This window comes from Schistocerca piceifrons, chromosome 2, assembly GCF_021461385.2.
Source record: "Schistocerca piceifrons isolate TAMUIC-IGC-003096 chromosome 2, iqSchPice1.1, whole genome shotgun sequence".
NCBI classification, from domain to species: domain Eukaryota; kingdom Metazoa; phylum Arthropoda; class Insecta; order Orthoptera; family Acrididae; genus Schistocerca; species Schistocerca piceifrons.
Genome location: NC_060139.1, coordinates 689883091 through 689908375, shown reverse-complemented (window position 1 = coordinate 689908375; position 25285 = coordinate 689883091). Strand labels below are relative to the sequence as shown.

Genomic DNA, 25285 nt, shown 5'->3' with positions numbered 1-25285 from the left:
TTGAAGCCGTCACATAATCCGCAATGCGAGATCTGTGCAACTATTGTGGGTAGCGCAGTGAAAAAGGGTGGTAAACGAAAACAATGTAGCTGGCACGGGAATGCTCCAATCCGACATTTTTAAACCTACCCTGAAATTTTTCACACAGGATGAAAACACCGAAAGGAATGCATTTTCAAAATTATCTGCTAAGGCGCACTCCAGTTAGTTTTTTGTTTTCTAATTTAAAGTTACTCATTTTTGCGGCACAAGAACCGCTTGTAACAGCAATTTGTACAGCCCTTCGTGCCTAGCGCCGAATCGACGAATTAGCAGACACAGCCGTGAAAAGAGGACGTAACAGCCGGAAGCGCGAAGTATAAAGTGCACACTCGCGAATTTTAAGCTCGAAATTATTCCAAAAATGTCTCAGATCATTAGTTCTTTGAACAACTTGCAGTTTATGTCGACAGCTAAATTGTTGCAGATATAATTGTCACACAAGTTAATAGCAGAAGAAAGAAAATAAATGCAGTGTTCGATGTTACATTACAGACGACTTCCATTAGTCTGGATAGTAATTTATTGACATTAAATGTTTTACAACAACAACTTTAGCACAGTTCTCATTATAATTTTTGAGTAATGTATATTTTGCTAACAATGAAACAGTTCCCTGTTTGTTCCCTGAAGTCGTTACAAAAACGCGGAGTTCCTACTGCATGACGAAAACAAACATTTTCCTTACATACGGCACACCTGATAAAATAAAAATTAATGCATTCAGGCTCTCCCACTAATTAGTAGTTTTATTTAGACACAATTGGATTGGAGTAAGAAACCGTCGTGGTCGTTGTACTATATATGGTGCTGCGTACCAGGTATACTTGATCATATTCGTAGAACGTGGTGATGGAAAACTGTTCCGCAGATATACCTGAAATCACATTGTCCGACAGGTTCCTAAATAATGCTTTCGACTGTTGACAAATTTTTTATTGAGAAGGCGAATCACACTATTAGTTCATGGTGGTATCCGCATTATACACTCCTGGAAATTGAAATAAGAACACCGTGAATTCATTGTCCCAGGAAGGGGAAACTTTATTGACACATTCCTGGGGTCAGATACATCACATGATCACACTGACAGAACCACAGGCACATAGACACAGGCAACACAGCATGCACAATGTCGGCACTAGTACAGTGTATATCCACCTTTCGCAGCAATGCAGGCTGCTATTCTCCCATGGAGACGATCGTAGAGATGCTGGATGTAGTCCTGTGGAACGGCTTGCAATGCCATTTCCACCTGGCGCCTCAGTTGGACCAGCGTTCGTGCTGGACGTGCAGACCGCGTGAGACGACGCTTCATCCAGTCCCAAACATGCTCAATGGGGGACAGATCCGGAGATCTTGCTGGCCAGGGTAGTTGACTTACACCTTCTAGAGCACGTTGGGTGGCACGGGATACATGCGGACGTGCATTCTCCTGTTGGAACAGCAAGTTCCCTTGCCGGTCTAGGAATGGTAGAACGATGGGTTCGATGACGGTTTGGATGTACCGTGCACTATTCAGTGTCCCCTCGACGATCACCAGTGGTGTGCGGCCAGTGTAGGAGACCGCTCCCCACACCATGATGCCGGGTGTTGGCCCTGTGTGCCTCGGTCGTATGCAGTCATGATTGTGGCACTCACCTGCACGGCGCCAAACACGCATACGACCATCATTGGCACCAAGGCAGAAGCGACTCTCATCGCTGAAGACGACACGTCTCCATTCGTCCCTCCATTCACGCCTGTCGCGACACCACTGGAGGCGGGCTGCACGATGTTGGGGCGTGAGCGGAAGACGGCCTAACGGTGTGCGGGACCGTAGCCCAGCTTCATGGAGACGGTTGCGAATGGTCCTCGCCGATACCCCAGGAGCAACAGTGTCCCTAATTTGCTGGGAAGTGGCGGTGCGGTCCCCTACGGCACTGCGTAGGATCCTACGGTCTTGGCGTGCATCCGTGCGTCGCTGCGGTCCGCTCCCAGGTCGACGGGCACGTGCACCTTCCGCCGACCACTGGCGACAACATCGATGTACTGTGGAGACCTCACGCCCCAGGTGTTGAGCAATTCGGCGGTACGTCCACCCGGCCTCCCGCATGCCCACTATACGCCCTCGCTCAAAGTCCGTCAACTGCACATACGGTTCACGTCCACGCTGTCGCGGCATGCTACCAGTGTTAAAGACTGCGATGGAGCTCCGTATGCCACGGCAAACTGGCTGACACTGATGGCGGCGGTGCACAAATGCTGCGCAGCTAGCGCCATTCGACGTCCAACACCGCGGTTCCTGGTGTGTCCGCTGTGCCGTGCGTGTGATCATTGCTTGTACAGCCCTCTCGCTGTGTCCGGAGCAAGTATGGTGGGTCTGACACACCGGTGTCAATGTGTTCTTTTTTCCATTTCCAGGAGTGTATTAACAGTATTTTAATCGTGCTCCTAAAGACAGTGGTGTCGTTGCGTCCGGGCCAAGAGTCCAACAAAGGCAATGAAATACTGTTTGCAAACGGTAAGAAGACTTTTCAGATGTAACATTGAAAATTATTCTCTCGCATTTTTCCAGATTTTGCTACGTCGCTTACACGAATTTTGCAAGCAGACACTCCTTTTTTTTTATCTTGTTGGTCCTAATTTGTCTTGATGTTCCTGAAGACAGATAGAAAGCTGCAGAAACAGTAATCCTCTGATACATATCACTGGCGTTGTTGTATACGAATGTATCGCAGCATTCATCGACTGAACAAGGGACTCTGTTTTTCGCTCGAAATGATAAAGTGCTGTTCGTATGAAACCTAACAGATTGTCTTTATACATTGTATCTTACGGGATAACAAGAAGCATCGTCTTCATATCGGCTGCGAATCTCTTTGTAGCATTACCTATTAATGACATCTCCTCTCTGCGTTTACTTGAGGTAAACTTCGTAATTTTACAACTTCCTTTTCTGTATAATTTTTTGAAACTGTTTAACAATGTCGAAGAAGCCTAGAAATCAGTGATGTTTATCTCACTTGCAATGCAGAGCGTACAGTCTCGTAGATCTCTTTCGGTAATGGTGCACTAACTCGTAGCTTTTCACTCACACTTTCGCGAGTTTCATTTTGGTGCATATTTCGTATTTCGTGTAAATCTTCCATTTTTAAATTTAATGTTGAAATTTTACGAAGTGGAGCCTGCTGTTCGCATTGCTTGTGTTTCATTTGATTAAAAAAATTGTAGCCTTGTCTTTCTCACTAAAAGCTATTACCTTACACATTTCTTTAGACCTGGAAGGCACTCCGTTCTTGTTGTGGAGTTTAATTAGCAAAACAGTCGTCATTCAAACCACAATTCATTGTATCGTCCAAGTTGTTTGCTGTTTGCTCTAATGTTTCCACAATTTCTGACGAAATGTCGGCAACATTCGAATGAATGTCCAATAAATTAACTAATAAATGACATACACGTAGGTTTTCATGAAAAGTAGGTGATTTTGATTGCATAGCACTTCTTAATATTTCATCTTTGCAAGGCTGAAAACATTAATCGAATTCCATTTTACTGTGAAACTGTAGAACTTACGCAAAGACAGATGCTATTAGCAAGCATAAACGAAGAAATCACAAAGAAAATAAATTCAGTTTTATCTCCATTGTTAGCACTTAGTGATATCGGAAACGCAACTGCTAATTATTATGGAAATTAAATGATTTACAAATTCGAGCGAATGGTAACTGTGAATAGTGACGTCAGAGAAACTGTCAACGGAAACTTAAATTTTGTTTTCACATTACGATCGTGTTGTGCTGTTTTATCGTTTTACAGATGCGCCATCAACCAAAGGCGCGTGCCCGCCGTGTTGCGCATGCGCTGTCTGCTACAGCTTCGGCAGGGATACACATTTCTCCAGCCGCCTGGCTAGCTAGGACTTCGGCAAACTTCAACTTTTTTTCTTACATGCTTGCAGTGTGTCTTAGAAGCCAACATTTTGACATTGTTTTTTTCGGGTATTCTTCCCGTATAAAAAATCGTCGGGCTGGACAATACCCTTCTGAGACACACGTCGTACAAGAGATGCTTCAGCGAACAGAGCATGCGGATGGCAAGAAGCGCCACTCCAGACGGGCAGTCCAGCTAGCGGCCGGCGTGGCTATCGCGCGCTTAGCTCGGTGTGGGGGCGGCGCGCGCAGTCCACGGCCGTAATCTGGTTAAAACCGCCGGTGAGGAGTTCAGGTGGCCGCATTTTGTGGCGAGGCGGCGAGGCCGGCGCGCTGACGCAAGTGTCGCAGTGTCGGCAGCGCTCTTTCGCACCGCACTAATCACGGCTGCGGGGCACACCGGGTTCCCGCCTTTCGTCTGCCCTTCTGCACACCAATCGCCAAGGGGGAATAAAAATTTCGTTTATGCAATCAGTTTTTGTGATACTATCCAGTATATGACAGTTTCTCGCTGGTTCGTTATGTCATTGATCTTTGCCTACTAAAGTATGTCATGTACAAATGATCACCGAAAGTCGGTTCTCCGTAGAACGCAGGTTCCGTCAACACCGACGACTTCAGGCACGGATTACCACATATGCTGAAACACTGAAAACGAATCAACCACGGTCTGTTGAAGACACATGAAGGGATCAGCTGAACCGAAAAAAAATGGCTCTGAGCACTATGGGACTCAACATCTTAGGTCATAAGTCCCCTAGAACTTAGAACTACTGAAACCTAACTAACCTAAGGACATCACACACACCCATGCCCGAGGCAGGATTCGAACCTGCGACCATAGCAGCCTCGCGGTTCCGGACTGCAGCGCCAGAACCGCACGGCCACCGCGGCCGGCAGCTGAACCGACTTGGACCTTATAGGAACTAATATTTCAGTAATTAAAATAGTTAACAACAAAGACAGACCTTAATTTGACAAAACAATCTGAGAATGTACGTCTGGGAGTGAATTATTGACTGTGGGAAGAGCGTGACAGGAAGGAATCCAAGAGTTTGAGATACTGTGTTTCAGAACATTGCTGAAGATTAAGTATCAAGCGGACCCGAATTCCCAAAATTTACGTCATGTAAGACGAGATTCTCCGTAGAATCGGCTAACAAAACATGTGACTAGAAGAAGAGACAGGATGATTGAATAAGTGTTGAGAGATCACCATTATACAAGAGGGAGCTGAAGAGGGTAAAAACTGAAGAAGACAAAAATGTGCGAAATCTTATGGGACTTAACTGCTAAGGTCATCAGTCCCTAAGCTACACGCTACTTAACCTAAATTATCCTAAGGACAAACACACACACTTATGCCCGAGGGAGGACTCGAACCTCCGCCGGGACCAGCCGCACAGTTCATGACTGCAGTGCCTTAGACCACTCGACTAATCCTGCGCGGCCAGGAGAAGACAGAAATTGGAATACACCACAACCATTTGAGGTCACTGGATGTAAGTACTACTCTGAAATACAGAGGGTAATACAGGAGATCAACCTCCCGCCACCTCCATCCCATCCGCCCCCAAAACAGAGGTGTAATACCTCCGATATTGATTGCCTTATCTGTCAGAAATCTACTGAATAACATTGGACTACTTAAGTACCTCCAATATGCTCATGAAATTGTGCCCATAAGTGAAAACTTCACAGATTTAACACTTCCGATTCAGTAACTCCAAGTGACATCTGCGGCAATCTGTTTTGAAGATGGATGTCGGCAGACATAAATTTCTGAATGTGTGTCAATAAATAACCGAAATCGCCTCAGAATTATTCTATCCTGGATTGGTAACTCGGCAAGGAAAATTAAATGTCGGAAATCACACGAAGAAGGAGGCTGAATCTGGTTGCATTCAGAAAGCATCAGTTCATAATAGGCAACAATGGTATTCGTTTGAACTCAGCAACATCAGTGACAATTTTCGACCAGTAAACATAAGCTCTGATAAAGGCTTAAAAAAGTGCAATGGTTGGCTGAGGATTAAAACGGAATATAAAAAGAAACGAAAATACGAGTAACACTCATCCTACAGACATCCTGTCTAAGATGACTGTGGTGCGTTTACGTAGTGCAGTCATAAGAAGCCCTGCAAGACCTCTGAAGAGACAACTTCGTAGCTATAGGAACCTGGTGCCACACAGACGAATACAGTGGGAGAAGTAGTCCTTCAGCAGTGAGTGAATAGCGGATAATGGAGAAAAAAGACGAGGAAAAGAGTATTTAATTAAAACCGTGAAGGCATTCGAAATGAAAATTTCAAAATTACGAGTGTGGGAGTCGTAAGTAAGAAATAACAATTTCGTGCGTTCTCCTTCCTCGCAAAAATGTAAGAACAATAGTTTTGACAAATATTTAGGAATCAGATCTCGTCCAAAAGACGAATTCAACAGTTGATTTCAATTCCCAAAGGTCACTAAAGCAAGATTCACCCTCTTCCCCTCTTTCTGTAAACATGACGAAGTCTCTGAGGATTTATTGATGCAGAGAATCGATTTTCAGTATCTACAGTGAATTCCACAATTCTATCATATGTTCGTATGTCCCTAGGGAAAATATCCCAGCATTAATAGGTATTTTGTTGGTTTCGCATCACTTTTTGGTACCGCACACACACACACACACACACACACACACACACACACACACGCAATCCTTCCATAGTGAAACATGTTAACTACGTAAAGAGCTGTCGAATCAGTAACATTTATCTGGCTGGAGCGTCACACGTCGTTTCCGCTGCAAGAATCAAACCGGATACTGGAAGTATTGTTCGAGAGAAGCAGCGCGAAGTCTCTCACTGACCGATAAAATTTAACGCAGTTTCATCCAACAATAATTTCCCTATTACTTTTATACTGGAGTTGGTTCGGCCGTAACTTTTTAACTTAAACCTGTTCCGTTCTGACCATGGCATGAATTAAGATAAGTTAACTGTCACGTAGGCAATGCAACCGTCTACAAGACTACCAACTGTTTCTGACACGTACACGCACTCCGATGCATTCACGTACGTACACATTAACCCCTAAAAAGTGAGGTGAAGAACATTTCTGTGTTTCAGTGACAAGTCTGACAGTCCACGAGATTCTCTACATTAATCGACATTAACGAAAAAACTCGCGGCTACTAATTGGACATTGATACTGTGTTTCAGATGCAGAGGCTTATTACCATGAAAAGAAATAGTGTAAGTGGTTTAAAATGCGCTGTGTTGCTAGCTATGCAGTTCATGACTCGCTATCTGTCCGTATCTCATTAGTCACGATTAGTACCGTGCCAGATAACAGAGCGTACGCTGAGGTGTAGACATTTTGTAATATCAGTACCTTACTCAGCAGATACCTACGCGTTTCGGCGATCGCAGTGTAGACTATTACTCAATAGGATATCGGTCTTTATCAAGTTCACAGTGGATTATGTCTCAGTACTATGTTTCAGTGAAGATCTCGTTCAGTGAATTATGCTAACATCGACCTGAATCAATTGAAGAGGTAGAAAATGGCTCTGAGCACTATGCGACTTAACTTCTGAGGTCATCAGTCGCCTAGAACTTAGAACTAATTAAACCTAATTAACCTAAGGACACCACAAACATCCATGCCCGAGGCAGGATTCGAACCTGCGACCGTAGCGGTCGCTCGGCTCCAGACTCTAGCGCCTAGAACCGCACGGCCACTCCGGCCGGCGAAGAGGTAGAAAGTCACTGGACTCCGCCGGCAGGTTATGTGTTTAAACCGCTTTCGACCGATTCAAGCACGGATTTTTTAAGAGTTGTGCTAAATGATTCTGTAACAGGACTATGACTGATGCTTATTAAGCCATATTCTGCTCTCATTAATGACAGTAAGAAATAAAACACGCAAGTTAAGTAGAGTGGATGGCGGAAGTGCAGCTTATCGCTGTTGCTGTTAGGCTTGCATGTCAAGATGCAATAAAAGAAGTGGAGGGTACTCATAGAAAAGAATGCCGTACTTCCGCCAAACTTCTGATAACGCCTATATGGACACTCTGTGTAGCTTATTTGCAATTTCCAATGGATGTCATGCATCCTCAGTAACTACCATAGATTCGGAAGTTTGATGTTATCCACAGTAAAAAGACACATACGAAGAGGTATGCAGACATAGTATATTTAAAGCTAGAGTGAAATTATTTCGATTCGATCTCGTGATTCTGAAGATAATGTGCGATTTAGTTAGAATAACAGAAAATACGCAGTAAGGAGAGCTGAGACTTCGAAAGTCCTGCAGTGTTCTCAAAAAGATCGGAAACAGACCTTACAAAGACCTACGAGAAATCAAATTGCACAGATTTCGTTCCGAATTGACGGCTGCAACAAACTGTAGAAGTATTTATTTCTTCATGTACGAGTCCACAGCCTCAATGTATCGTCTAAGCGATGGAATCATTAAAACAATCGTAGCCTGCAAGTCTTATTCCTTTAATGTACCACGCAATTTAAGTTTCGGCTTTAGGTCATTTTCAAATTGTGATATTGATGATACGTGTGCCACATTTGTAATCTGATTGGTGTGTGCAAGACTACTCGTCACACTCGATATCGGTATGCGTGGGAACAAGTGCCTGTCCCCACAGAACACGAAAAAGTATTTTTTACATGTGACACACACACACACACACACACACACACACACACACACACACAAACACGACTTCAAGAGGACGCCTGTTTAAACTGTAAACCGGGAATCTAAAACTTACATATCAAGTTTCTCACACATTATGATCGAAACACCGTAATCTTTTTTGTTAGATTCTGTTCTAGCATACATTTGCAAAATTTGTAATAGTCGTCGACATAATGTTTGTGCTCATCAGTATTTTCTACGTTGGCAGGCTCACATGGCTTTCAGTTCAGTGTGTTTAAGGCCCGGCCTCACTGATTCAGTTGTTCGCCGGCCTTCAGCGATCGAAATCTGAGAATTTATTTGTAGCACAGGCTTTGATCGCATTTTGGCGTATCGCCAGTTTTGTAAGAAAGAGTCAGATAGCTCAAAGAAAGAAATATCTAAGAAACTATATAAAACCGCAATGATACAATTTTCAATAATCATGGAGTATACAGTAGAAATTATCTTATAGGTAATTAGAACTATGACAGTTTACATTTCAATATATTTTACAATTCTACAACTCTGTGTGACCGAAGATTGTGAAAGTTAACACTATGTTACCTACTCGAGTCTTAAGTCTTTTGTTATGATTGTCCACGCAGATGTCAGTGAACTACACAGGGTGGTCAGAAATAGTGTGCGTGGTAGGTTGTGTTGAGAAACAATTGTTTAGGAAAAAATTCGATACGTTGCACCATTTCAGATTTAATTAGCGTTGAAGTTCGCCAGTTAAGCCGGTCTCACACGGAGCAAGATTCGCTGTAAGTTTCCGAGCTGGCTCGCGCGACGGCTACCTTGCGGGCTCCGTCGTCTGCTAGCGGGCTAACTTGCTGGGAACCTTGTAAGATTTCCAGGATAGGTCCGGTGCTATTTTTCTTGTAAGGTTCCCTGTGTGCCACCTGCGTTGGCCAATCATGAGACGTTTCGTTTGTGACGTCAGTCGCGGAAAGCTTGGGCGGGATGCCTTTGTTGATAGTCGCTTTTCTGCTGTTGTGAGGTGCGGTAGGAAGTTCGTATAATTATTAAATAATGGCACCGCAGTGGTCCAAGGAAGCGACTGAAGCATTGATATGTACTTATAGGGAAGAACAGTGTCCGTACGTCATGAAAAGCGCAAACTATCATAATAAACACTTGCGTGCAGAAGCACTCGGAAGAGTTGCAAGTGACGTGTGTCTTCTTCGACCATATCCATACGTATAAAATTTGCAAAGGATATACGATCTTCTATCCTATGAAATAAAGTCGTATATAACAGTCATTATTGGTATATTTATAAAGTCAAACAGTAATGAAATGGTGATACTTTTCAAACAAAAGTAGGTGTTATGCGAACTAACCTCAACTCTTTATGAAACATGGAGAGCACACCTTTTCCAGCGTTTCTCCTCTTAATACATTTTGTCGTCAATTCTTTCTTTCTTCTTCTCTCATTAGCATGCATTTCTGCATCGCTTAGCACCAAAACAGCTAATAACGGCAGTTTGCTCTGAACATCTGTACCTGAAGCAGCCATCTTCGTTCGATACAACATGCAGCCGATCACAACACAACTAGCTGCCGACCTTGCACCGTGGGAGAGCTTCAACATGGAAGATAGCCGGCTCCCTTCCCTGCAAGCCGGCGAGCATGCACGCCATCTCACAAACTTGCGGCGAACCTTGCTCCGTGTGAGACGGGCTTTAGGCCATTGCGCGGAATTTCAAGCGGCCCACCACAGACGGTGTCGTCAAACGTGTTCTTCGTTTGGTTTTCTAAAACCGAACAAGACAGCGATACAAAAGTTGAAAATGTACGGTAGTAAGGATCGAACCCGAGTCTAAGGCTGAGCAGTCTTGAGCGCTGTCATCTACGTTACGAGAAGAGTCGCTAGTTTTATTTGGCGGTAAACTTGAATTTACGCGCACAACTGCCTGATTAACTTCAATGCTAATTAGCTCGAAGGCGGTGCAACATATCGAATCTTTCTCTTAACAATTATTTCTCAGCACAACCTATCCTAAAAGCTATCCTGCGAACCAGTTACGAACTTTTCAAACCGTTTCTGATAATCGTTTGTAACTGCAGAATGTAAAATATTTATTGACACTTTCCAGTGGTCTTCTTTGAATATACCCAGTATTCCCTCTTAGTTCAAGCTGAGGTACATCAAGTGTATGACGAAGAAGAGTTGCGTAAGCAATTTCTTCCGTGAACGTTCTGAGGTTTCCCAGTATCCTATTTGTGAATGGAAGCATATAATTTATTTTACCTACATCTGAGCTTATATGAGAATTCTCATTTCCGTCCCAATGCTCAGTTATTCCCTGAATTTGTATCCATGACATGTTACAGTTGCGACTTTTTCATCGTCTAGTTTCACGTTCCATACACGCCATAACCTATCATATTCTTACATTAAGAGCTAGGGCTTTGTAAAACGCTGAAAGTTTGATAATGGGACGTCTGGAATTGCAGCTAAAACGACCTGCCAAATCGCTGATACGGAACATGAGCGGTAACGTCTGTGCTGCATTGACCTAGGGTGTGTCTTAAGGGTGTGTCTTAAGATGGCATCGAGGTCTGCCCTCCCTTTCAAAAAAAATGGTTCAAATGGCTCTGAGCACTATGGGACTCAACTGCTGAGGTCATAAGTCCCCTATAACTTAGAACTACTTAAACCTAACTAACCTAAGGACAACACACACATCCATGGCCGAGGCAGGATTCGAACCTGCGACCGTAGCGGTCGCGCGGTTCCAGACTGTAGCGCCAGAACCGCTCGGCCACCAGCGGCCGGCCCTCTCCCTTCCTGCTATGGTTCCCTGAGCCAGCCGAGGTGAGTGTCGAGGTTGCTGCCTTAAATATTTAATGAAAGCTTTACATTCTCATTCATGTCCAATTCGAGTTTGCTCTGCCCTAACCAACATCAACGAGTAATCAGTGTTGCCATCTTAGAAAGGCGCTTTGTGTCCTAACACAATGTTTTCCATTATCTGAACGCCATATATTTTCATTTTATCTACACTGCTGAAATGGTGCTTCTGTAACATGTCTCGAGATATGATTTATACCCGTATTACTGTCAAATCGAAAACATTAAAAAATATATAAGAAAAATGGAAGATGCCATAAACTTCTAATCTATATTTAATCCCTGTAACCTGGGCTGTTCGCTGTGCGACTTCTGATATTTTTATCAAGTTATATTCCATTAGGAATGTGGAATGCGCTCAATGACTGTGAGATGACTTTTAAAATTAAGGAACACAGAAATCACTCGTCTTTTCCTTTCAGGCTTTATTACAGGAAATCTTGATTTTCGCTTGTATTATCAACGCAGTATTTCAGAGTTTTGATACATGTCCTAATGCGCCAGTCCCCTGTCGTTTGGGGTCCTGTCAGTGTATTCCTGACTACTGAGTAGTCTTGAATGAACCGTGACAGGACCCCAAACGACAGGGGACTGGCGCATTAGGACATGTATCAAAACTCTGAAATACTGCGTTGATAATACAAGCGAAAATCTAGATTTCCTGTAACTAAAGCCTGAAAGGAAAAGACGAGTGATTTCTGTGTTCCATCATTTTGAAAATCTGACATTTTTGTCGCATACAGTTAGAAATTCGTTGCTCTGAACTCAACGAGTCTAAATGCTTTACGCAGGCTCCCACGAACAAGAAATGCGATGTTGAGAGGAATGGTAGGCAGCCAACCAAGCATAGAGAACCGTTTTCTTTATAGTGGTCTACATCAACATCGTGCGTCCACGCTGTAGTAACAGGAGGTCTGTAACAACGGTGGGTCCGCTTTCGCCTCGGGCAACAAGCCCGTTTCTGCTCCTCTAGTCTCGTTGTAATCGTCCGCCTAGTAATCTGGAGGAGTAGCCGCGCGGTTAGAGGCGCCATGTCACTAATCGTGCGGCCCCTCCCGCCGGTGGTCGGAGGTTCGAGTCCTCCCTCGGGCATGGGTGTGTGTGTGTTGTCCTTAGTGTTAAGTTTGTTTAAGTAGTGTGTAAGTCTAGGGACCGGTGACCTCAGTAGTGGGCCTTTAAGGGGAGAAAAAAGGTCAGCCAAGAGGGCACCCAAAGGGTATGATGCACATTTAAGTCGCCGAGTAGCAAAAATGGGGGCGGTAGCTGCCCATTAAGCTGAAGGAAGTCTGCCCTGGTGATACTGAATGAGAGAGGTACATAAATGGTACACAGGGGAAAAGTCAGCCGGCCGAAGTGGCCGTGCGGTTATAGGCGCTGCAGTCTGGACCCGCGAGGCCGCTACGGTCGCAGGTTCGAATCCTGCCTCGGGCATGGATGTGTGTGATATCCTTAGCTTAGTTAGGTTTAACTAGTTCTAAGTTCTAGGGGACTAATGACCTCCGAAGTTGAGTCCCATAGTGCTCAGAGCCATTTTTGAAAAGTCAGGCAGGGAAGGAAAAGACGAACTGCAACAGCTTGAAGACGGGTAATCAGGGAGATGGGTTGACTCTGAATGTCAGGCCGTATGAACAGCATGATGCCCTCATGAGATGGAATGCCGACTTCAGGGGGAAGGTCAAAACGAATCAGCAAGTAGTGTGGAAGCTCAAAGCGGTCGTGAGGGCGCCATTTCGTTTCCTGAAGGCAGAGTACAAGGGGATGCTGTGATGCTAGAAGCAGCCGTAAATCCTCTTTGTGGGACCGAAGGCTGCGAACATTCCATTGGAGAACAGTCATGAGGAGCAAGAGATGTAGGGGCGTCAACTCAGCGCCCGCCGAGTGACAGCCGCTGTAGAGTCACTACTACAGGGCACAGAAGCAGGAGGATCCTGCTCCATGGGGTCCACAGAAGCATCGGCTTGCTTGTGGAGTCGGTCTGTGGAGTCCAACGCTGAAAAATGTTTGGTTGTGCGCACCGGCGTGACAGAGGCTGGCCGGGCTAAGGTACCACATAGCGACATTGTCGAACAGGATCTTCGAGTTGGCGAAGCAGAAGGCTGTTTGCCTTTGGTGGACTTCTTCGAACATTTCCGGTTAGAGGGAGACTTGGGTGTTGTTTGGCTGGAGGGATGGTTCAAATGGCTCTGAGCACTATGGGACTCAACTGCTGAGGTCATTAGTCCCCTAGAACTTAGAACTAGTTAAACCTAACTAACCTAAGGACATCACAAACATCCATGCCCGAGGCAGGATTCGAACATGCGACCGTAGCGGTCTTGCGGTTCCAAACTGCAGCGCCTTTAACCGCACGGCCACTTCGGCCGGCTGGAGGGATGGAGGAAGTCGTCAGGATAGTACGCCTCCTCTCCTTTCCTGCCTACTGGTTGTGTAGCTGGTGGTTTCGCCCCTTGAGTCGAGAGTTTGATGGTTGGTTGCACAGTGGGACGGGGGAATGGCGATGATACCTTGACACTGGGCGATTTCACAACCTCAGAGCTGAATCTGAGGTCGCATGTCAGCGTGGTCATGTCCTTCATGTAGCGAGAGGTAACAAGAACATAACTATAGGTGCCAACCAGGAGAACACAGGGTTTGCGACTAGCCAGTAACTTGCGAACTGCTGGGTAAGGCACGTTTTCCTTTACCCGAATCTCTTGGACAGCCCACTCATCAAGATACACGGGACAATCCCGAGAGGAGGGGGCATGGCCGCCATTGCAGTTGATACAGCAGGGAGAAGGAGGCGGACAATCGCCCTCAGGTGCATTCCTACCACAGGTTACACATTTGGCTGGGTGCTGACAAGACGTTCTAGTGTGATTGAAATCATGACACAGGTAGCAGCGCGTCGAGTTTGGAATGTACGGCCGGACTGTGATAATTTCATAGTCTCCTTTGATTTTGGACAGCAGCAGCACCACTCTATCAAAGGTGAGGAAGAGAGTGCGGGTGGGCACTAAGGAGGGATCTACCTTTTTCATTACTTGATGGACGGCAATGAAAGCCTGATCATAGAGGCAACACTGGATTTCGGTCTCAGTTAGACTATCGAGCAGCCTGGTGTAAATTACACCACGGGATGAATTCAAAGTTCTATGGGCCTTGAACAGGGTAGCCATGGAGAAGCCAGGCAGCAAGCAGTTGTTGAGCTTGAGAGTCAGAAGCAGTCTCCAAATGCAAAGTGCCATTCCGTAAACGAGAGCAGGATTTCACAGGGTCAGCAATTGCATCAACACCTTTCTGAATAATAAACGAATATACTGTGGCGAAGGACTGACCGTCTTCAGTACGTGAGACCACGTTTACGCTTCGTAAACGTTGATTGGGAAGATGATGGACTCGTGGCGAGAAAATCCCCCATGATTGCCAGCATCTCCGATGGCGCGCTCCATCCAACAGGGGATCCCGTTACAAGGGGGTGCACCCGTCTTAGGTGATTGTTCACACCTCAAGTCACACCTCCCGAACATCTGACAGAGGAACCAATCGCCAATTTGGGAAAGTTGCATCTGAGGCAGTCACCCCTCTCTGGGCCTGGCCTGTGCCAGGGGGTACGTGCAAGCCCTACCTGTCAACTTGGCGCTGGGAATTACGCGTTACCCAGTCACCTGTTACGCTTCAGACGTATGGGCGGGCCTTCAGAAGCGGGCAGGGAGGAAGAAGAAAAAGAGGAACCTCAAACGGCGAAGCGGAGGAACGAGAGGAGAAGGGAAACGAAAAAAGGAAAAGGGAGCGAAAAACAAAGGTGAGACTGTTCTATCCTAGACATGTTCCCCAAGGGAAGGGAAAAAGAACAGCAAGTGGATAGATATGCAACACGGAAGGAGAAAAAGGCTGCAAAGGCTGGGGCCCCGTGGTAGCCAATCACGAACCCGCCAGAGAGTGGGGGAGGGGGGGGGGGTGATGGTGGCATATTGTCGAAGCCAGATGCAATAAAGACTTTAGCAGCATTGTGGCAATGTTCATCTCCTAAACTCTTTTCAAAACGCCATCGACTCCGTTCAAAAGATTTCCCAACTCCTTTTCCGTCTCTAACTCAATTACAATGTCACAATAAACCTTGAAGTCTTCATTGCCCCTTGAAGAACTTTAATTCGCTTCCCAAATTTCTTTTTAGATGCTATTACCGTTTGCTCTATGTGTAAAATCAGTAAAAACCATGTCTCGTCCCTTTCTTTATCTCCTCCCTTTCATAGTCTTGAACTCTCGTAACTGTCGTCTGGTTTCTGAGTATGTTGTACGTTTCGACATTATAAGTGAACTTATACTGTATAAGGTTGTCTAATGTCTGAAGCAATGTCACTCGCTGCCGGGTTAAAGGAAACGTTGAATCGAGTTAGGAGAGATGCAGAGGGTGCAGTCCGTCTCAATGTTTGCAGTGCTTCAGTAAGCAAATGATGCCAGTGGCAATATTGTCGGGAAACTGCAGAGCTCCAGGAAGCACTGGCATCCGAGCTTAACGTCGAGTGTGTTGTCGTATGAAGGTCAATAAACACACTACAGTCGAACATCACACGGTGCATGAAAACAAGACAGCATCCCCATGCGTTTCTAGCTCAACAGTTGAGTCAGATGTGATATCAAAGTAGAACTACGGTGTTTACTAGCATCTAAAAATACTTTTAACCAGCATAACTAAATTTTTGTTGACTAGCTTCTTGTAACGCCAACGGCCTTGCCGCAGTGATAACACCGGCTCCCGTCAGATCACCGGAGTTAAGCGCTGTCGGGCTGGGCTAGCACTTGTATGGGTGACCATCCGGTCTGCCGAGCGCTGTTGGCAAGCGGGGTGCACTCAGTCCTTGTTAGGCAAACTGAGGAGCTACTTGACTGAAAAGTAGCGGCTCCGATCTCGGAAACTGACATACGGCCGGGAGAGCGGTGTGCTGACCATATGCCCCTCCATATCTGCATCCAGTGATGCCTATGGGCTGAGGATGATAAGGCGGTCGGTCGGTACCGTTGGACGTTCATGGCCTGTTCGAGAGGAGTTAAGTTTTTTAGTAGCTTCTTGTAACTTTCATGGCTCATAGCGCAGACGCAGACTGTCACTGGCAAATAGGGCTTTCCTGGCCAAGAGCAGTCTACTAGTTTCAAACATAGGCCTCAATTTGACGAAGAATCATCACAACGTTGTATGCAGTGAAACATGGACTGTGGGAGAACTGGAACAGACGAATGCTGGAAAGTATGTGAACTTACAAAGTAATGAATGAGGAGGTTCTCCTTACAATCGAGGTGAGGAAAGGAATATACTGAAAACACTAACTAGAAGGAGGGACAGGGTGGCAGGACATCAGCTAAGACATCAGGGAGTAACGTCTATGGTGCTAGGAGGGATTGTAGAGGGTAAAAACCATGGAGGATGACAGAGATTGGAATACATCCAACAAATAACTAGGGGGCGTAGGTTGCAATTGCTACTCTGAGATGAAACGGTTGGCGCAGGACATGAATAAGTGGCGGGCCGGATCCAACTAGTCACAAAACTAATGACTAAAAAAAAAGCATAGATGGACGTCAATTTGGGCGGTGACGTTAAACAATCTAAAAATACTACTGGAAGAACACAAGGGAAAGCGGTCAACATACGAGGGTAATCCCAAAAGTAAGGTCTCCTATTTTTTATAGGTACATAGAACTGTTTATTTCTACAATGGTCTACATCAGTTTACAGCTTGAACATTAAGCTATTTTTCGACATAATCACCATTTCTGTCGATGCATTTCTGCAAACGCTGTGGCAGTTTTTGTATGCCCATGTCATATCAGCTCGCCGCCATGCTGTTCAGAAAGTTTGAATCTCTTTTTTCACCTCGTCGTCCGAGCGGAATCGCTTTCCAGCCAAATGTTCTTTTAACCTAGGGAACAGGTGATAGTCACCGGGCGCCAAGTCAGGACTATAAGGTGGGTGGTTGATTATGTTCCACTGCAACTGTTGCAGGAGAGCAATAGTTTGCCGAGCGATGTGTGGGCGAACGTTGTCATGAAGAATGTGTACGCCCTTGCTCAACATTCCTCTTCTCCGGTTCTGAATTGCCCGGTTGAGTTTTTTCAGTCTCACAGTACTGTCAGCGTTAAATGTGGTCCCAGCGATTCAACTCCGACGACGAGGTGAAAGAAGAGGCATGGCGGCGAGGTGGTATGACATGGTCATACAAAAACTGCCACAGCGTCTACAAAAATGCATCGACAAAAATGGTGATTATGTTGAAAAATAGCTAAATGCTCAAGCTGTAAACTGATGTAAACAATTGTAGAAATAAACAGGTCTATGTACTTATAAAAAAAATAGGAGACCTTACTTTTGGGATTACCCTCGTAATAGACTGCTCAGTGTTCCTACGAGAAGAAGGTAGTCGCGACTCTAGACTGTAAGACCATGTAGAAAACAGTCTTGGTCATTTTGGTAATGAATACATCCCTGGTGACCGTGTTCCGGTGTAAATGACGGTATGCGGCTGGAAAAAGAAAACAACAATATTGAAATGTGCGGTAATTATTTGGGAAACGAGTACGAAATATATTAGAAACAAATAGTTTAATATTTGCAGAAGAATCTTTGAGTGGCTTCTTGGCGTAAATGAAAGGCTTCAGCTAACACATTTCGATCCAGGCAAATGGCTGATCCAGTGTATTTCCGTACATAGGCCGTACCTGAAATAACTTCACAGAATCAGTAAGGAGGGCAATAACCATCTGTGGCGAGAAGGCTACGCAGATCGTGTCCCATGGCTGAAGTGAGGAAGGACGCCTAGGCCTGCTTTAACAGGGGAAATTGTTTACGACATAGAGTTAAAGAGAACCGATTTTCTAATTCTACCAGCCGATACTGTCTCAAAATGAGTAAGGCACGGATATAGTGAACAAACACCGGAGCAAAGTTGAACCCAAACGATAATAAACCTGACTGCTCTACGATTACTTGGTCCAGTAAGGGAACATGTAAAGGAGGTGGGTGCAAGAGTATACGAGAGGAATCAGTAGTTCTCAGTGTAAAGGTAAATGGTGCGATTTTTTCATCCCTGCTTGGTGTGAAATTCACCAAGATATTGCCGGATCCGACAGCACAGCCGACCTGGCAAAGAAAATACACAGACACCGGAAGAATTACATACTATCGAATTTTGTAAAACAACAGTGAAGCGAAAATGAATGGTGATATAAGACAGTATATTAATTAATTGGCCGGCCGCTGTGGCCGAGCTGTTCTAGGCGCTTCAGTCTGGAACCGCGCTGCCGCTGCGGTCGCAGGTTCGAATCCTGCCTCGGGCGTGGATGTGTGTGATGTCCTTAGGTTAGTTAGGTTTAAGTAGTTTTAAGTCTAGGGGACTGATGACCTCAGATGTTAAGTCCCATAGTGCTTAGCGCCATTTGAACTATTTTTGAAATAATTAATTGCGTCATGAGGATCAAGGAACAAAATAATATCAAAATTAATCGTAGGAATAGAACATTAGTTGTAAAATATCAGTAGTATAATCTAAGTATTGGTATAGTAATAGTCTACAAATATTTTTAATGACTGTTATTTTTAATAAAAGTAGTAATAGCAGTAGTAGTGTAGTAATTGTTCTTACAGAAGTAATAGTAGATGAAGATAATAGTAAAATTAGTTAACTGAGACTGAACGTGGCAGAACCATATGGCTCTTTTTCTCTGTCAGGAAAAGGACGCTGGACTAAGAATGATAAAAGACAAGACAAGAAAACTGCGTGTAGAGCGGGATGCAGGTGCACATAAAATGGTTCAAATGGCTCTGAGCACTATGGGACTTAACTACCAGCCGGCCGGTGTGGCCGTGCGGTTAAAGGCGCTTCAGTCTGGAACCGCGTGACCGCTACGGTCGCAGGTTCGAATCCTGCCTCGGGCATGGATGTGTGTGATGTCCTTAGGTTAGTTAGGTTTAATTAGTTCTAAGTTCAAGGCGACTGATGACCTCAGCAGTTGAGTCGCATAGTGCTCAGAGCCATTTGAACCATTTACCTATTTGAACTTAACTACTGAGGTCATCAGTCCCCTAGAACTTAGAACTACTTAAACCTAACTAACCTAAGGACATCACACACATCCATGCCCGAGGCAGGATTCGAATCTGCGACCGTAGCGGTCACGCGGTTCCAAACTGACGTGCTTAGAACCGCACGGCCACACCGGCCGGCCAGGTACACATAGAAATATTAGAGTGGTAGTAGTAGGAATATACAGAAATAAGGAAAAAGTTATGCCACAAATACTGTAAACTTAGACTGAAATTCAGTGTAGACGAAAAACACAAAAATCATCATCATAATTGTTCACATAAATGTAGATTTGACTATAACGAAACTGAGCAAGTAAATGTGCGTCGCCTTATGGCAAATGACTGCAAGAATATGATCTTCAAACTACTTCTCTGGCACTCAGATCTCTCAACATTAACTTAACTGAATATCCTTGGGATTATACTGTTTCCAGTAAGGACCACAGACGCATCAAGGGTTATGAGAAGTACGGCAGGTAGCGTGGATACAGATGCCAAAGGAAATTTCCACCGTTTCTACAAGATGTTAAAAAATTTCCGTTACAAACTTCCAGGACTTGTACAAGTAAGCGAGTACATAGTACTTTGAACAGAAATCATGTCCGGAAACATATCGCTTCCGTTCTACGAACGTTTCAATTTAGATGTGTGACGCGTCTACGACTGTTAAGGGAAAGAAGAAAGTCCTAGACTTGCTTTTCCTGGTATGCAGTAGGGTGGACAGGCTGACTTGCACTACCTCAGACGACCACTTGTTTTCATTTAACGTCTGCCTTGCTCCGAGGCCTGTTCAGTGCCTGTGCGTATCCGATACAGTAAACGTGGTTCAGTATACGTTTTCGGAATGAACAGACATGCTTCTTCTCTATGACGAAGCTCGAGGTAAAGGAAGACCTGCTAGTCGACTCTATCACCAACTTTTTCAAAACGTAGCACACCATCACACAAAATTTTTGCTGTGTTACGTAGTGGCTCCGAGAAACAGATACCTTCACCGTGAGGAGTTCTATTCACAGATGAATATAAGTTCACTAGGGACTGTGTTCTGAATTCGCGAAACGACCATGTCTCAGCAGACGAAAACCCTGGTGCCACAAATCTTCAGGAATTTCACCTTGCCGCGCGGGATTAGCCGAGCAGACTAAGGCGCTGCAGTTATGGACTGTGTGGCTGGTCCCGGCGGAGGTTCGAGTCCTCCCTCGGGCATTGGTGTGTGTGTTTGTCCTTAGGATAATTTAGGTTAGGTAGTGTGTAAGCTTAGGGACTGATGACCTTAGCAGTTAAGTCCCATAAGATTTCACACACACACACTCTTCTTCTTCTTTTTTTTTTTTTTTTTTTTTTTTAATTTCATCACCGGGTTGGTATTAACGTGTGAGTAGGTATTCTGGACGTTCCTCCTTCCACTCAAGCTAACGGATCCTGCATACGTGATCTACCTACAAAACGTAGTGGACCTGTTCGTGGAAGCTGTGCCACTGAATGTCCATCAGGAAATGTGGTTTCAGCATGATAGTGTACCATGTCACTTCTCACATCCAGTTCGGAGACATCTCAACAAACGATATTGTGAAAGATGGATAAGCCGACGTAGTCCAACTGTGTGGCCGCCGCGAGAGTCGGATTTCTATTGACTTCTTGTTGTGGAGCTGTGTGCAAAGTTTAATTTTTGAAAGTCGTGTAGAAACAGAGGAAGATCTGCTGGCACGACTGCTGACCACTGCACGAGAAACTGAAAAGAGACTAGGAGGGATGGAGAGTGTGGACCATAGCATGCTTCGTAGGAAGAATGTAACAACGTTGGTGATCGCCACACACAGCCGCTGTTGTAATGCATCAGTACTGAAATGAAATGAAATGTCGTGTGACGAGGGCCTCCCGTCGGGGAGACCGTTCGCCTGGTGCAAGTCTTTCGATTTGACGCCACTTCGGCGACTTGCGCGTCGATGGGGATGAAATGATGATGATTACGACAACATAACATCCAGTCCCTGAGCGGAGAAAATCTCCGACCCAGCCGGGAATCGAACCCGGGCCCTTTGGATTGACAGTCTGTCGCTGCTCTGTACGTATATTACGTTCCGTTCTGTTTTTGGTCTGGAATAATTAAAACATGTGATGTTTACGTGTTAACACAAGGAAATGTGCTTAAGTGATAAATGGATGTTTCGTTATGTTTCCTTTTGAATTATTATCTCATAATTGTAATTCATCACGACTAATTCAATTCCTCAAGCAGACGGGGATGAGTTAAGCGTCAGAGCTGAAACCATCGTAGAACGAAAACGGCACGATTTCGGTTATGGGTTCCTATTCAAAATATTATGTACCGTATCCCCTCTACAAGTCCAGGAAATTTGTAACGGGAATTTCCGAACGCGTTGTATAAGTCATTTGAACCGCAAATTGTCGGTTACTCTGGATACGAGCGTGTATGCTATTGAATATTATCTCGATTACTTGGGGCTCACTGTAAGCAGCTTATTTACTGCAGTCCTAAGACCGCTGCCTACACTGAGGCGTTGTGCACGTAGCTCTGGCGATATCGCTGGCTGCCCGTCATAAGATACTGGGACTGTGGCCTGCGCTGACCTTGCTGCGTCCTGTTTGGTGCGTATCGTTTTCGAGGTGTCGGCCAACGCCGTAACTAGAGCACGACTGCGCACCAATGGCCGCTGGGACCTAAAGACAGGCCTGATGACAAAAGCATTGATTAACGCCTTAATTGTCAGAATTAAAATGGTCAATGAAGAGTAATGTTTAATGTGATCTTTAGGACTTATTTTTCGGCCAATTGACACTGACTGGATAAAAGTTTGAGGAGGAGGCTTTGTAACACGGATACCTTTCAAAGGGGAACAAGCGACGTGTTAAAGTCACAACGGCTGTCCATTTCACTTCCCATCACAGAGAGAGAGAGAGAGAGCAGGACTTAAATAATTTCGTATATCTGATCACAGATGTAATCGTCGGTAATACGTGATTCAAGAACCATGAAAGAAGATGGTATATATGGAAAGGATTTGCAGAAACTGGAAGGTTTCAGACTCATTATACAATGGTAAGGCACAGATTTCGGAACCAGATGGATTCTGACCACAATTTACTGGTTATGAATTGTAGATTAAAACTAAACAACAGCAAAAAGGAAGGAAATTAAGCAGGTGGGATCTGGATAAATTGAAAAGAAGAGAGGTTTTTGAGAGTTTCAGAGGGAGCATTAGGCAATGATTGACTAGAACAGGCCGCGCGGGACTAGCCGAGCGGTCTTAGGCGCTGCAGTCATGGACTGTGGGGCTGGTCCCGGTGGAGGTTCGAGTCCTCCCTCGGGCATGGGTGTGTGTGTTTGACCTTAGGATAATTTAGGTTAATTAGTGTGTAAGCTTAGGGACTGATGACCTTAGCAGTTACGTCCCATAAGATTTCACACACATTTGAACATTTGACTAGAGCAGGGAAAGGAATAAAGTAGATGACAAATGGGTAGTTTCGAGAGATGAAGTAGTGAAGACGAAAGGCGATCAACTAGGCAGAAAGACAATGGCTAGTAGAAATCCTTGGATAATACAAGAGATATTGAATGTAGCTACTGAAACGAGAAAATATAAAAATACAGTAAATGAAGCAGGCGGAAGGGAAAACAAACGCCAATAAATTATACTGAACATAGGTGCTAAGCAGTAATGGTTAGAGGACCAATGTAAGGATTTAGAAGCATATACCACTAGAGGAATATAGATACCGCCTACAGGAAAATTAGAGAGGCCTTTGGAGAAAGAGAAGCTGCTGCACGAATACCAAGAGCTAATACAAAAATTCAGTCCTAAGGATACAATGAAAGCAGCAAAGTGGAAGGGGTACATAGAGTCTCTGTACAAGGGAGATGAAGGCAATGTTACAAAAATGGGAGATACGGTATTGCGAGGAGAATAATTTGACAGAGCACTGAAAGACCTAAGTCGAAACAAGGCTCCAGGAGTAACGACATTCCGTCAGAACTGCTGGCAGCCTTGGGAGCGCCAGCCACGAGAAAACTCTTCCATCTGGTGTGCAAGATGTATGAAACAGGCGAAATATCCTCAGACTGCAAGAAGACTATAATAATTCCAATTCCAAAGGAAGCAGTTGCTGACAAGTATGATTATTACCGAACTGTCAGCTGCAAAATACTAATATGATTTCTTACCAGAAAATGGAAAAAACGGTAGAACCTCGGGGAAGATCAATTGGTATTACGGAGAAAGGTAAGAACGCGAGGAGAAGAACTGACCCTACGACCAATCTTGGAAGGTAGGTCGAGGGAAGGCAAGCATACGTTTATAGCAGTTCAACCGTGCCGGGTCGCATCGATCAATCGATCGCTAGATTGCGGTAGCAGGACATGATCCTTGGTGGTTCTCCGCGCAAGGAGCTTTGATCGGCACGAAGGTTGACTGCGAGAATTTGCGGACAGAATTGGACGGGGAAGTTGACGGGGCGCGAGGCCGATTTACCTCCGCTGTCTGGAGCCGATGGTAAACAGCTTTTCCGGAACACAGACCTCATCCCAGGAAGACGGTGTTTTGGGTTGTCTGTGGTGGCAATGGGACTCTAGAAGTCTGCCTGTGCCGAGTGTGTGGAGATTTTGGGTGCCACTCGGCTACTGAGTCATCAAATATTTTGGAGAGATTCGTTTTGTGCCTTCTGCACCTTAGTGCTCCGATTAGTTTCTCCTTCCCGGGAGGTCTGTTGTGTTTGCTATTTATGGGGTTCACTCCGCAAGAACAAAAGTTTACCTTAATGGAAGCAACTCTGTTTCATTACAGACGTTAGTCGCAACTGTTCATGAAACATGTGCAAGTTGCGTGGCCTGTGTTTGTTACCATGGACCATGTTGAGGGCTGAACTGTGTGTTGTTCATCGTTTGAAATACAGTGAAGTCTAACTTAATCAGAATGCTTTTTCACTGTAATCATTTTAGTTAAGCATTTGCAAGACATTTTAGTGGGATCGATCTAGTTTAATCGTAGTTCCTTTTCTGTGTAACTATTTTAGTTACGTTTTTGTGACACATTTTGGTGAGTTTGCTAGTTGATTCACCCTGAAATTTTCTATGGTAAATTCTTCTAAAATAATAATGTATATTTCCAATGTAGTTGTTACGGGCAGCCTGGTAAACCAAGTTTGACATGAGTAAGATCTTCCCGATTCGTCACTTATGGCTAGTGTCTTACTGCAAAACTTGTTAGAAATCAGGGAGTCTGCATTTTCTTCCATTTAAAAATAGTGTGTAATGATTGTTCCTGCCGCATAATTACAGTAGTACAAGTAACTGTTTGCCAATTAATTTTCAAGGCACGTAAGCCTTATTGATTTTCTCACTTCTGAAATCAGAGAGCTACTTAGTTGTTAAGTGCTTTCTCGCTTTTTGGCATATTCGCTGATTGAGTAGATGCTTGTATTTTATTTATTTATGTTTGGCTCTTAAGAGGTAATGTAATGTAATACGTGCCGCCCTTTGCAAAGCACTGCACGGTCACTAGTTTTCTATGGTTAGTTCTTAGTCTGTTGTAGTTTACTTTGTACGGGACCTGCCCCATCCACGAGCACACCCATGGGTGACGAGTTCACAGAGCCCGCCCTGTCCGTCGGGTTATCCCGCCTGTCGAGGGTCTAAATTGTGTCTACATAACTTCTCCTGCTTCTGAACTTATATCACCAACGGATGTGACGCATTGCTTGTGTTACTGTTGT

The 25285-nt window shown here is 44.8% G+C and overlaps 1 pseudogene; it reads left to right on the top strand.

The window, feature by feature from the left end:
- The first annotated feature begins 16194 nt into the window (after nt 1-16194).
- Nucleotides 16195-16312, top strand: LOC124778060 (annotated as a pseudogene).
- Nucleotides 16313-25285: the final 8973 nt, after the last annotated feature.